Source organism: Bactrocera dorsalis, chromosome 1, assembly GCF_023373825.1.
Source record: "Bactrocera dorsalis isolate Fly_Bdor chromosome 1, ASM2337382v1, whole genome shotgun sequence".
NCBI lineage: Eukaryota > Metazoa > Arthropoda > Insecta > Diptera > Tephritidae > Bactrocera > Bactrocera dorsalis.
The window spans coordinates 4,328,355-4,343,663 of NC_064303.1; positions in this window are offsets into that span (position 1 = coordinate 4,328,355).

A 15,309-nucleotide genomic window follows, 5' to 3' on the forward strand; every position below is an offset into this window, starting at 1 on the left:
TTCGACATGCTTTTGAACCGTGCAAAAAGCTGTATTTTTTTAAGTAACCATTTGGAACGCACCTTGTATAACGGCAAAGCAGTTAGGTATAAAGTTGACTGCGAAAAATTACAATTAGAATAACTGTTGTCATCGAAATCATTTACTTAGTGAAGGACTCAATGTATCATATTCATATATAAATGATCAGGGTGACGAGCTGAGTTGATTTAGTCATGTCCGCCTGTTTAAACGCCAGTCTGTACAGGAATATACGCGAACTAGTGCTTCAGAACGATCAAATCAAGTTCTTTAAGGTTTCTTTTTATTTGACAGCATGTCAGCAGTTTTTATCTTGAGAGCCTAGCAATACTTGCTCAGTAGTTTTAGAGTATTCATCTAATTAGTCTTCAGGGTTATATGAAATAAACTATCATATTTCCGTTGCCTTGTTATATTTAATATTCTCTTTGGAAGCGAAACTAACGATGAACCAAAATAATCTGTCTTAAATGAAATCTCTGTTTAGCTTGTCAATAGGCCCCTTCTATGTGAAGAGCTGCCTTAAGAAAGTTCTGATCACTGAAAGAGGTTAACGTTTAACCGCTTTGTAGTAGTTAGGACTCAAAATAGTAAACTGATATCGCCCGGACGACAAATGTTCACTTCACGGTTTGGATGCTCAAAATCTATTATCTTATATTTCTATGTCATAAAATCTGTGGATGAAACATCTGGTGATGAAACCTTCGACGAACCATGAGTTATCTTAACAAATTTGGGATGTGCCTATCCTTATCGATTTGTAAGGATTAATTGAGTAAAAGTTTTAGGTACCACAACGGAACGGTGTTCGACCTCTTAACCCAACCTAAAAGGTCAGAGCTAAAAAATGCTGTTGTAACCCGCTAAGTCGTTGAAAAATCTGATATACTTGTACATATATCGCTACTAGTTCCTTTTCTGTTAAAAGTAAAAATATCTCGAAAGATTCTCATTAGCAATTTCTGCCTTTATTTTGAATATTTCTTCACTTTCAGCGGAAAATAACGCCGAGTTGAGCGTCGGTGGTCAATCCAGAATAATAAGTTCTCCAAACATGTAAAGATTACTTTTGCTTTTTTGGTCTTCTCTTTATACAGGTCAGATCGGGGTCTCTTCATAGTAATCAAAAGGCTTTTGAGAATAAATTTTTAGAAGAGTAGAGAAGGAGCTTAGCTGACTTTACTGACAGAGGCACGGACTATTGAGTAACATTTAGGAAGATAATAGATCGTTATTACGACATTTGCGAGCAGTAAGACCCTTAAAATGTCCTGAATTTAGAGAATTTGTTTTTTTGTTGACAATACATTGTTAGAGAGTGGTGACTTCAGAATACGCGTGGAGGAAACCTATAAGGTTGCCTACTTATGGTAGATCTTAGGTAATTCAACGATCCTATAATTAAAAATATTGAAATTTAATTTTTTTTATTTTAACCAAAATCAACTTTTCTTTCAACCCGAAGTATGTAATTATAAGTTGTGGACTTTTTAACTTTTAAATTTACCAGTTTTCTGTTAATTAATAATATTGTTGACGACAACTACATACACACATACGGGGATATATATCTGTTTTGTATCTTCCGAATTTTCCCCCAGATTTTATAATATCCATTAAATTTCAACTTTAATCAGTTCCGATTTCCGCTGTATAAAAGTTGTGTAAGCCGAGTGCGGAGCGTAAGCGACAAGCGGATGCGGGTGCCAGCGCCGGTGAACGGACATACCCACACACCAGCAAGCGCGCGCACACACTCTCACACAAACACATAGAAATGCATCGGCAAACGAACAAAGAGATGGACAAGGCGACGGAATACAAATGCATTGCTGGGCACATTTTAATGAGCTCGCAATGAGCTGAGTCGGCACGTAGGTGGGGCAGGTGGAGCATTGAAGGCGCGCGCAAGGGGCAAAGTAACGCTCGAGTGGCAGCTCGAGAGTGCTGAGGCGTGTACATTTAAAACAATGTGAGACGAACATAATTGTTAATGTTGCATGAAAATGCGTAGGGTGTGAGTCTGAGTGTGTGTGCGTGTGCCGATTGCTGTCTTATACATGCTGCCGCAGCGACGATGTATGCGCTACCTAACTATCGAACACCGATCGGGGTAAGCAAGTGCGCCCGACTGTTTCTATGTGTGTTTTGGCTGTTACGCGTCACATTATCATCATCCATCATGGACATGTACAAGCGCTCACACCGCGCACATGCAATTACACCGCACGACGCACACGAGGGCCAAGCAGCCACACACGCGCATACATACAGTATACTTGTAGCTTTAAAGTGAGCGCATTTGTGTGTGTGTATTCTTACAATGCTAATGCTTGGCATCAATAGGGAACGCTGCGATCCCTCACTGCTTGCCGCCGCTTAACTCACGTCTGTTGCTGTCGCGCATATGCGGGCATAAGCGCACGCATTTCGCGACCGCGTCAGCCAATCCGCTATAAATTTTATTTTATTTTGTATATACCCTACGCTTTGTGTTGTTATTGTAGTTAGCACTCCTTACTTGCTGCAACGCGCAACACAAAAAATACAGTAAATATATACAATCGTGAAGCGCCTCCACGCGAACGCCTTGCCAGTCAACACAAACAACAAAACGGCGGAGTGGTGACTAGGTAGCGGTGCTCTTACTGTCTGCTGCCTATAGATCACATTGTATTTTTTCATTTCTCATCTTCTCGCACTTAATTTGCTTCGCGCGCTCCACATATCCATGCCGCCTGTGACGACGCCGCGCATCTGCCACACATCAGCCGCGCGCGGCAATGTACACCAGCGCGCCTATTTATTTATTTATTTATTTGCCTGCGCTTGTATCCAAACGAAAATCAGCAGGTCATTTACTCAGCCTCAGCGTTGCGCGCCTAAAAGTATATCTCATTTTTTTATATTATTTACTAGGCTCCGTATAGTGGCGCGCGCTGCTGTTGCCAATGCACCGAAAGCGGCACACATAGTTACCCAAGTGCACGCGTTCCGCTGGCTGTTCAATACATTTTCGCTGCAATGACCGCGGCGTTGCACGCGTATTTTCGTGCGTTTCGCACATGTGTACTTTTGTGTCCTGCCCTTCTCTTTTTTATCTTATTACCGCACACACGCACGCACACACATTGCGCCGACCGTTCGGCTTATATGCTTTTGGTTTTTTTTGCGCTGCGCTGCTTCTTTTTATTGTAATTGCGCAATTTTTGTTGTGCTCATTTTATTTTGCGTTTTTTTGCTGTATTTTTCGTTGCAGTTTTTTCGTGTAATTTTTATTGCATGCGTGAGTGAGTGAAAAAATAAAATGAAACGAAAAATCACATTCGTCCAATACGATGCGAAAAATGGAAAATGTGAAAATGCAGCACGCTGCGTGCTAGCGCGCCTATATATAAATTTTGGTGAGGCGTGGCGCGGGCGGTGGGTGCGCGCGGTAAAAAGTGAGCAAAAGGAAAAAGAGATGCCCGAATTGTAAAAGCGCGTGGTAAAAGTAGTGTGGCAATAGCGCGCGCGGTAGCCACGCATATGCGGCGCTGGCCGGCAGGCAGGCGTAGTGACCGCGCCCCCGCGCCAGCTGACAAGTGTGCGCCTGGTGTGCTGTATTTGTATACGGTGACCGCTTGTTGGCTGCTGTGCGCGCTCAAATGCATTGGGTACCGTTCATTTTTTGCTTGTCCATTTTTGCTCGACAAATTGGAAGCGGGCACGGTTCTTGTGACGCTCCGTTCGACGTCCAGCAATGTGCCAACAATGGCCGCTAGGCGCTGTCGGATCCTGTGCGCTTACATGGCAATAAGTGTGTTTTGTCTATGGGTTGGAGTGTTTGCTTGTGTGATCGAGCGGCGCGGTACATATGCGCTCTAGCGCGCCGCACACTTACATGTACATATAGCCGTTTAACGTTTATATATGTGTTGGTTATGCGCGCTACGCCTGCCCTCAATGCCCACTCATGTTTTTGCTTGATCTCATATATAATAGAAGCTACACACTTCAAACTGCTGCTTAATTTTTTACCTTATTCATAAGCGCATTAAAATAAATATTTTTTCCATGCAGCAACGGTATTTAAAATTTATTTTTTTCCTGACTGACTATTTGTTTGCATTAATGACGCATATTTTTGTTGCAGTTTTTTTGTTTCTTAATTTTGAATTCAGCATTTTATTTATTAATACTTTTTCTGCTGCAATTTCTCATACTTCTATTGTGCTTTGTTTTGTTTGCTCTTGCGCGCTGTATAGAATTATTGCATTTATGCCATCTGCATGAGCTGAGCACTTGCCCCTAAAAGTATGCTGTATAAATATAATTTGTTAATTGGGTTAGTAATTGCAATTATTACACACAAAAATCGACGCTAACAAATGAGGTCGACGAAAAAATATGAGTATGAATAAAAAATACTGAGTAGAGGAAACGAAAAAATTGAGCTTTCGTAGTTTCGCTGCTGCATTTGACAGCCTGAATGCTTTGACAATTAAAGCGCTTTGTACGCGGAAATGTGTGTCGAGTTAAAAAATATAGAAGGGTAACAATGAACAATGGTTTGACTATAAAGTCGGAATAAAGTTGTAATAACTTGATTTGACTAGTTCGAAGTCAGTGTTTGCTGGCGTTCAGAGTTCTGGAGTTCCCGCTGATACCGGGAACTTATTAAGGAAGCAGGGTATTATCCAATGTTGTTTTCAAGGTATTCAAGGTTGAATTTCTCAAAAATAGTTAACGTTTGAGAATTTTGCCTCTCAGTATCATTGTCAACGATTTTCATGGCACTATTTTTTGACCAAATCGACTGTACTCTTGATCAGACCTTAACCTATGTAGTCGTGCCCAGTGTGGCTGAGTATGATTTCTCCAAAATCAGAGCTTATATGTTGTTTTTTAAATATCTCAGTTCGTACCAAGTAATCAATTCAAACATTTTAATGGATCTCTCCCTTAATTACTTTATTTCTTGATTCTCTCCGTCCGCTCAGTAAGGGATACTCGAATATTGTTTAATCTAGTTTGATTTGCTATGTAGTTTCTGTTTCTGTTTCTGTTTCTGTTTCGGTAACTTGTCATCCAGACAAACGAACTGTTAAGCTAAGCAACAAAAGTAGAGTTCGTGAAGTATAAAATTTTCTCGCTAGTGGTCAGTAAGGCACAAACTTCTACGCATGCCGGCGGCATCCGAAGAGTTTCCAGTGAAGTTTTTCCGGGTCTCAATATTTCACTTACTACATACGAATATAATCGTGGATAGTAGTATATTGTTGACTTCAAGCACCAAGATTTCTGAAAGCTTTAGCGTATCGAAGAATCGAATTAACCACGCTTCCGTCATAACAATTCTTATTTGACATCAGGCCAATTCAGAAATTCCATATAACTTTGGATGATTCTGGTTAAAAGCATTTATAATACTTTGACTCTGCTAAAAATATATTTTTTTCTTTTACTCTTTTCCAGGAATCACATTCTCATTATCGGTCTCATTTTCGGAATATTTGTAAATATTTTTAAACTTCAAAAGTCAAATTCTACTGTTTAGTTGATCTTTCTATATGAAACTCTTTTATCACAACCATTATACGGGTTGCAGAGTCGTCGAAATCTTTCGAACATGAATTATCCTCAATGAATGATTTAACTCTTGTAATTTAAATATCAATCGTATTGCTACCGATATTTAGAAAAGAGCAAACATGCTTTCGTCTAGGATGAGGTAGGAGGTAAATAGCCTACTTTGTATAATGAAGTAATTGGTCGTTTGGCGCTCCCCTTTCTATCTGATCTTTGTCAACTTCCGCAATGCGTTGGATACACTTCACCATCATGCAATCTGGAACGTTTTAGTTTGTAAAGTGGCCTCCTCAAAACTAAATGAAATAATAACAGCGCTTGTCTCTAAGGCGGGTTGCCGTATTTTGTGCGAAGAAGAGCTCAGCAATCGAACAAAAGTAAATGTGAGCGTCCGTCCGGGCTGCGTTCTATCACAATGCATTGGATATAGTAGTGGAAAGGGGTACGCGAGAAACGACAGGAGTAAGCTGGGGTATAAATATACGACTCGAATATCTAGACTATGCAAATGATATATGTTCAATAACAAACATCTCAGCTGAAATGGCAAAAAAACAAAGGAAATATGTTGTAAAAAATTGCAGCATAACTAGGCCTCGGATATAACATCCTCAAAACCAAAGAAAGGCTTGTCAATGCCTCTCTGCAGAACTTCCAATTTTCGTACCGCAATAAAAATATAGAACACACACCACTCGACACACAGTGCAAGTCTACACTTCTAGGCGGCTGCCAAAAATGGAATCTCGCGGCCTATGACATTTGAAAGCTGACAGTTTTCATTAATCGATGCCTTCTCATTATTTTTTAAAATTTTCTGGCTCATCGCTGTCTCTAGTATGGACTCAGGACTGTGCACAAATTAAGCACACCTAAATTCTCAAAAGAAAATCGGGACGATAACCAGACACAATCACCCCAATTTTATTGACTTGAATCCAAGATTTAGCCGATGGAAAAACAGAAGCGCTCTAACCTGGAGAATAAATTTAGACAACGAAATATATAAGGTTCAGAAAAATTATATTCAAACTAGGAGATTCGGCCACACGTTGCTGTTTTATATATTTTATACTATTATTCAAACAATAAACTATTCAATACAGTGAACGTTTTATTTACGAATAAAGGCGAAAGCTTGCTGATCGGTATAAGAATCTAAGGTATTGTAACTACTTGAGGTTTAATTTTGAATATATTCATAAAAATAAATTTCATTTGAAAAAATAACGAATTTAAGGCCGTTTTCTTAATGTGTGGTTACCAGTCTTTCTGTCAAGTTAATAGTTAATACCCCCTAATAGGACGTCCATTTAATAGAGCTATCACTATATTTTTTAGTTATGAATTGTTTTGACTATGCTATCTTATAAGTTGGTTCGTACGGGACACAGTGTGCTAAATTTTATTAAAACGATTCAGTAGTTTAGGAGTCCAACGCGAACAAACGCGAGACACGTAATTTTTATATATAAAGATAAGAGGCTTGTACAATATTGAAATAAATGGAAGAGTCCCACTGTTTCTCTTTACTTCCTCGCGCAGGCATTTAGATAAGTAAATGAGGATTACACCACGATCTAAGGTTTATTGTGCCCTTGGAGCCATAGGATATAATACATATATATATCAACGATATTTCAAAATCTCTTACTGTTAACTTTAGAAAATCGCCCTAAACTAATTTGAGGTGTTAAACCGGCTTCTTTCTGAATTCTGCTTTGGTTCTACTTTGGCTCCAGCTAATACATTTTTTTCTCGATTCGCCAAGTTTGGTGTCATTGAACGATTACTGGTATAATGTTTATGAAATTTTCACGGCTTTGTGAGGCAAAGTCGATAGAAGGTGGTTTTTTTTAACTGATTCACGATATAATCGATGTAGGTCAATAAATGTAGGAGTCTGGAGTTCTCCAAATCTGTAAGCTTACGTAAATATGCCTTTCTACATTATAAAAAAAATGAATTAATTGAAGAAATATTTGGTTTTAGCGGCTGTTCATTATACAAGTTAACCACCTTCCTCATAAAGTCGATCTAATGATTTCTAACACAACACTTTTTCTTTGCAGAATAATTAAGGAGAGAGCATTGTGAGAAATATTGACTTAAGCGTTCTATGTCGCTGACCTCACATAATGCGATACCAAATGGAGTTCAGTTGCTAGGTCCATGAGGAGTAGCCATACTTTACGATGTCTGCGCTTGACGCGAATTTCAACAGTTCTTTTGATCTGTCAGCACCAATCTGCGGGCGTGGGTCGCCACCAGACTGGGACCAGTTAGAATTCCGATCATTTTCCTACAGTCTTTTCTATCGGGTGCCAATATGAATTTTGTGTACTTTCAATCCACTGTTTTGCACTCTTAAGTTATTTATGGATTTATTGACGCTTAGGGTTGAAAATTAATCCAATATAATATTTTTTAGGTTACGATATTTTTTTGGATTCTGTGGCTTGTCATATTTTATTACAAATCACAGCCAATGATACGTCCATCACATAAACAGCTTATTTAAAAAAATGTAACTGCCAAATTTATATAGTACAACAACAATTATTCGGTCAACAAAAAAATGTTCTACGTTAAGCATGAAGGTGCTGATAAATCTTCGAATAGCAACAAACACTAAAATCTTTCGCTCAGACTGGACAAGAGACTATCTCAGAAAAGAAAAAAAATCTCTAAAATGCAAATGTTTTTATTTGCATACTAACATAAACATATGCATTTATCTTCACAAGATGTGTATATTTTCACCGCTATAACAACAACAAACTAGGCGAACTCACACCAGATAACTGTGAACTACCCCAACAAAGCTTAGCCGCGATCGCATAGGCGCTATCTACACTTGAAACTGCGGCAGTGATGCCGATGCGCTGACCGATTGACCAGCGGCTACAAGCAGATAACTGTATAGATATGCCAGCGCTGAGGAACAAGTTTTCAATATTTCGGCAGTCGCTCAGCAGCATCTACGAAGGGGTTGTTTGGGCGCCGAAGGATGCCGCACGGATGTGTCAAAGTTCATCAGCGACCTGAGTAGAAGACATCAGCATCAAAGCGTTTGATGCTCTTTGCTGTTGATGCTGTTCTTCAGCCGCTACCACCGCTGACCGTTGTCCAGTTTGCCAAACCGGCCAAGCAACCCTTTTTATTGCAGAGCGACTAGAAGAGTGCTTGGATTTCTGCTACTTTTGAGACTAAAAATGCGCGTTGAAATTTCATGTGAAAGTTCAGTATTTTAAAGTGAACCTTTTCATCGGTTTCGATGCAAGAAAAGGGATATAAAATAATATTGAATGGGATATCCAGTTTAGTGATGCTGTGGCGTGAGAAAATCTTCTTTGTATGGTGAAAAATGTTTCCAGAAATCAAAACTGGCTTTTAGTGATGGGAACTTGCATGACTCTTGGGAAGCTGCGAGGAGTGAACTTTGAACTTGGCTGGGATGAGTAAGGTTTTTTAATAAATTTTTCGTTTGGATTCGGTGGATTTTCGAATGACTGAAATTATAAGAAACCGTAATGCAGTGAACTAGTAGTTCGGAAATGATATATGCAGACTTGTTCTCAAATTATACATATTTGAGGTCTAATAATTTTGGCTTAAATTCCAAATTTTATTTAGCATATTTGGAATGATTCGATTTTTGCGGTTGTCATGAAAGCCTCTTCGGTACAAGTACATGATTTCCCGTCAATTCGACTCCAACAGTTTTCATTTGGCGTTGTAGTGAGAAACCCACTTTTCATCACCAGTAACCATTCGATTCAGAAATTGATCAATTGTGTTGCGATTCAGCATCGATTCGCAGTTGGAAATTCGGTTCATGAGGTTTTTTGTTGTGTTACTCGTGGGGTAAGCAAACATCGAGCTTCTTTTTGTATCCAGCTTTATTCAAATGGTCCCAATCGTTTTTTTGTGCCATAATTAGATACTTGGCTATCAGAATAGTGCTTACATAACGCTCCAACTCGATGACTACATTATTTTTTGCAATATTTTCGAGAACTGGCATTCCATGCTTCACAACATTAAAATTACCGGAATGGAATTGATGAAACCATAATTGTCAATGATTTTTCGTTACGAGATTAGGACCATGAACACTATTTATATTTTCAGCTTTCGACTGGCCTCCGATTTCACCTTCATCGAAGAAGAACTGTAAAATAATAGCGGGATTCTGTAACCAGTCTCTAGTCTCTATTTGAGACATTTTGAGACAAAGTCTCAATTTGAGACTAGATACTATTCACTAAACAGTCTCTAGCGTTAGTCTCAAAATATTGAGACCTGGTAGTTAGCTGGTCACAAAACTACAAAGAGCTCTTGTCTGCCATTTTGAATATACAGAAGAGAGATCATCATAGATATTAATCGATTATCGTTTCTTTATATTTTGTAAGCAACTCAAACACGAAAAGATGAAAAATAACTCAATTTTACATAAATTTCGTAAATATTATGAAACAAAGTCAACATATATTTTATTTTTATTGATAATAATGTTTTTTGATTATGTTATAGAAAATTTAATATTTATTATCGACATATTTATTTTCATTCAAGTGTAAAAACAGCTCTGAATAACGAAATGTAATAGATTTTGTGACTGTTACTTACAGAATAGCAATATCGTCTCAAGTCTCAAAAACTGTCTCTAACCTAAAATCTGAAATTTAGAGACTTGAGACTGTCTCAAGTTACAGAATCGCACGGTAAGACACATAAACTTTTTCCTGGTGTCCATCTTTGAGGCGTGCTCAAATAGTACTAGATCGAGTTTAAATTAAGAGTCTGATCCTACCAAGAATCTTACGTCTTAATATAATTGAGCATAAGACCCTCAAAAAAAATCGATAAGGCGCGTTGAGGCCATCATAAATTTGCTGAGGCGGCTAATGTCAGTTTCGGCTATGCCTCCTGGTTCGGTGAAAGTAACACTGCCGATAGAACGCTTAGTGGCAATGGATATCCAACCCGTTCCCATTTCAATAAGAGCGCTGCAAATTTTCCCTATGGCTGAGACCGAACGCTCCCAAATGTATAACAAACGAATTGTTCGACAGTTGAACTAATTAACTTATATGTTGATGAACCTCTCGTTTAAAGCCCTTCTCTTATTGCTAACTAAGATCCTTTGTTTCTCTTTCATAGATCTACAAAAATATCGGACATAGACTTCTTACAACCTCGTTACTGCGTACCACCATCCTCAGCGACCGGTGCTGGTCTAAACATTTTATATCTTCATCATCCACTTCGAACATTCGACAAAATCTTGCGAGTCACTGCTGTGAGACAGCAAACTCTGCCAGTTGTAGCTGTCTAGCTTTTGTTATAAGACTCCGTTGTTTATTTATTTCAGTTTGACTATTAAAAGATTACTTTCTTGCCCGCTTTTACAATTTTTTGGAGTCCCTTTTCACATCTCCGTTGTGTAGTATAGTGTTCCTCAGTAAATGGATAGATCTGCTAGTTTCAAGCCGACTTCGAACGGCTTACGCAATTTATGGGAGGGTGGAATGCATACCGAGGCCGTTTAAGTATATCTGTGGCCGATCGCTTTAAAAATCAAAAGCTTTACGCCAGCTGGAATGAGCTTCAGTTGGAGTGCTTCATAGTAGTAGTATACGGTGGCAGTCACTTTAGCCGTGGCGGAGCTATGAGATCCACTAATACATTATGTTTTCCACAAGATTTACCAATATGTTTATCAATGTATTAATCTACAAGTTTGAAAAGATATTTTGACGTTTCTTTCCCAAATTTGTCTCTAAGGTTAGATCCTTCGAGTGGATATTAGTAGTCACTTTAGCCCGGCGGGCGCTATGAGATCCACTAATGCATTATGTTGTCCACAAGATTTACCAATATGTTTACCTATCTATTAATCTACAAGTTTGAAAAGATATTTTGACGCTTCTTTCCCAAATTTGTCTCTAAGGTTAGATCCTTCGAGTGGATATTGAGCAAGCGACTACTGAGATGAGCCACAATCCAACACTATGGCTTTGGAGAATTCCGATTTGTTTTTGGACATAGATCTTTAAAGTCAATATCGAGGAGAATGAGATGTAGCCAAAAACTGACGTGGGATTTTGGAGCAATTTGCTTTTGGGTTTAGTTCGTATATCGACGAAACGATTAATGAGATGAAGCCTAACAACGAAATGAGGACTTTGGAGAATTCCGATTTGTCTTTGCATTTAAAGTCTTAAAACTAATATCAAGATGAAGTCTAAACTCGACACGAGAACTTTAAGGAAATCCGATTTGCATTTGGAGTTAGATCCATGAAACAAAAATCGAAGAGGCGATTATTGAGATGAGCCAAAATTCAAGACCAGGAGAAGTAGGGTTTAGAGAATTCCCATCTACTTTTGGATTTAGATCATTAAGGCGGAAAACGAGGAGGAGATTACTGAGAGGAGCCCAAAATGACATGAGAGCTTTGAATAATTCTGATTTGTCTTTGGATTTAGAGTATCGATAAAGCGATTACTGAGATGAAACAAAAATCAAGACGAGGGAAGGGAAATTAATATGGAAGAATGTAATTATTTAGTGACAGATCTAGTTATGCGACTAGAAGTTACAAAAGATTATAAAACCAGTCCACACAGGAAATTGTAATAACTTAAGTAATAACATTAATAACATACTGACATTTAACCGTCGAAACGGACAGAAGTTACAACGGCAGGCTTAATGACGCTGGCCGACAGCAAGGCGGCCAAAGGTAGACGGCGGGCAACGAATGGTTTGGCGCCGAAATAAGGTCAGTAAACAGCAAATGCTAATACACAGCAATATTTTGTATCGATGTTGTTGTTATTGCAGTTAACGGACATTTTGAAAGCAAGCCGAAAAATACAATTAAAAAGTAAGGATAAATGTACCAAAATTTTGAGAAGAAAAGCTGCAGAAATCTGCGAAGAAAGAAGTCAAACAAAATGAACAGCAACAGATCACGGCAGCAAGCAAAGTTGCGCAACCAGTTTGGACCGGACATATCCTGTCGACCATTAGGGTAAATTTCTATACACGAAAGGAGTCGCACGCACACACACACACGCAACAAGAAATGAGCAGTCAGCATTGGCCCACCCTTAAGCGTTTGAATGCCGAAAAATAGAATGTATGCAATACACTAGTTACAATAGCAACAACAATGAGCGCAAGTAAAACACAGCAGCAGCAATAAATTTTGGCAGGATGCGTTGCAAGGACGATGAGGTAGGCCGACGACGACCAATCAAAATAATTATGAAACAACAAAAACTTAAGAAATGACAAAGGAGCAGGCAATGCCACCCCATTAACGCCTAGCTGCACATCTTGGCACGTATATACATATGTATATATATAGTAGTACAAATATATATATTTAATACTACTTCCTTATCTACATGCTTTTGTTTAACCGAAATCTTAGAGCAGCATTAGACGTCTACCTACTTCTATGCAAGACGATGTGTTGTTTTTGGTATATTTGAAAAAAGACAACAACAACAGCTTGAGTATGTATGTGTCTATAAAATTGAAATTCTTTGGGTGGTAGAAGGTCCGACGTCCATTCTAATGCCTCACACACATATCTTTGAGCATTTTTTGTTGTACTTTGTTGGTAAATTAGTGTATGTATGTGTCAGTGTTTGCATGTTAGGTGCTCTCACACCTTTTAGTTTCGTCTGAGACGCATTTGGTTAAGAGAGAGTGTAATCTAATATTGTGAGTTAGAGAAGAAAATAGAAAATTGTAAAAAGTAGATTTAAGAGCGCACTAAGAGAGCATTGTTAAGGTTTTTGCATGGACTAAGAGTATGTTTATCGTTTAGTGAAGGAAATGGGCGGAAAAACTGTATTGAGAGTCAGCGAGTTTTAATTAATAAATTTAAAATTAACTTTTTGACCGAAATTTTCTAATTAAATTGAAAGAAAAAGCATCTCTTTGCTAGTGAAGAGAAACAGTGAGTTTTTGCGCGGACTGGTCGAAGCTAGGAGGGAAGGTTTGTGGGGGAGCTCACCGTGAATTTTAATTTTAGACTACGAGATCATTGTAGTGGTTTTCAGTCAGAAATGGCTGTTATTATGGTGGCAGTAGACATCCTGCTACAAAGTACACTGACTTTCTGGGTATTTAGCATTCACTCCGATAGCAGAGCGGCAATACTAGCGCTGAGCTCGCTCACTGTGGTAAGGCTAAAGAAGTGTCAACAGATCCTTTCGTGTGCCAGGTCATGGTGGAATCGCTGGAAACTCCAAAGCCGGTGTGCTAGCCAGAAGTGACACCCCTGCCTCGCTCACATTTGAATGAGACCGAGTTGGACTTCCATTAGTATCTTGCGACCATTAGACCTCGCGTGCACTTAGCAGCCAGTAGTTGACGACCCGATGCTGTGCCTATGCAAGATCTTATGGTCTAAAGTAGAACGCAAAGATATTCTTGCCGCAATTGTTAGGATTCTTGCTGAACATTGTTCTTTATGTGGTAAGTCTAAAAATCTTCACGCACGCAAGTTGTTAAAATTATGTTGGGAAGAGACCGTCTCAACAATTTTGTGAAAGGATCAAAGCGCTTCAGCGATCTGTAAGGGCCTTATGATCTATCACACGTCTGTATAGCAGCCTTAGGTAACGCAACGGACCGGCCTTCTAAGCTACCTAAGAACATTTCAAACTCTCACTTTGTTGTCTATCTATCCAACATTTTCTTCTGGGTGTTGGAAACATCGGAGCAAACTGAAAGAGCTTAGAGTTTAATGACGAAGAAGGCATAAACCGGTCATTGGAAAACAAAGGTGTCATTTATAGGTTAACGGAGGGCTGGAAAATGGGAATATAGAAGCATTTGTTTAAGTTTTCAAGCTTTAACTCTATCAATAAAAACAGAAAATATTTTTGACATACAAATTAATATTTACTTGATAACAGTGTTAGTTTCAAAATGTTTTTAATAATTCGCGTTTTATCAGTTTAATACATGTTTACACAAACTTTAAAAAGTTGACATTTCTGTATGACCTCATTTCGGAGGCACTCGAAGAGCTGTATTAAAAAAAGAAAAATAGTGTGAAGTAGGAAATGACTTTCGGTTAGAAAAAATGTATTTTTGGGCTGCGTATAGTATGTTATTTGAGAGGTTATATCTACTTGTAACTATCAAATAAGCGGACTGAATATATTTCAGAAAATTGTCTGAAAATTTGTTACCCATCCAGCAAATAGTTTCGGTGATATGTATGAGCGTAGTCGAAAGATTTTTTCATTTAGTGTAATCTGCTCTCAAAAGTTTCTGGAAACACTGTGAGAATGAAAAAGGTTACTCCGAGACGGTCGTGTGAGTAGTTCAAATAGATCCGTCTATCTATCCATCTCACACGACCTTTCGAGACATATTTCTTACGTTATGATAGGCGAAATACATTTTTTGATGAAATTTTAAGTTCATGCTGTCTTTCTCTGAAGTTTAAAAAAAACGATTTTTTTTTTAAGCCGCCATTTTGTCAAAAATCAAATTTTTTCTAGTTTTTTGAACAATAACTGCACTCATACATGGTTATAATAAAATTGCAAAATTGCTTGTTTCTTGGATTTAACTTAATTTTTAACTGAAAAGGTTTCTTCATCGCCAAAAATATTATTTCGGTGAACTTCCTAGAAAGTGGTTTTGGAATCAAAGAGTTCGTTAGAACTTACT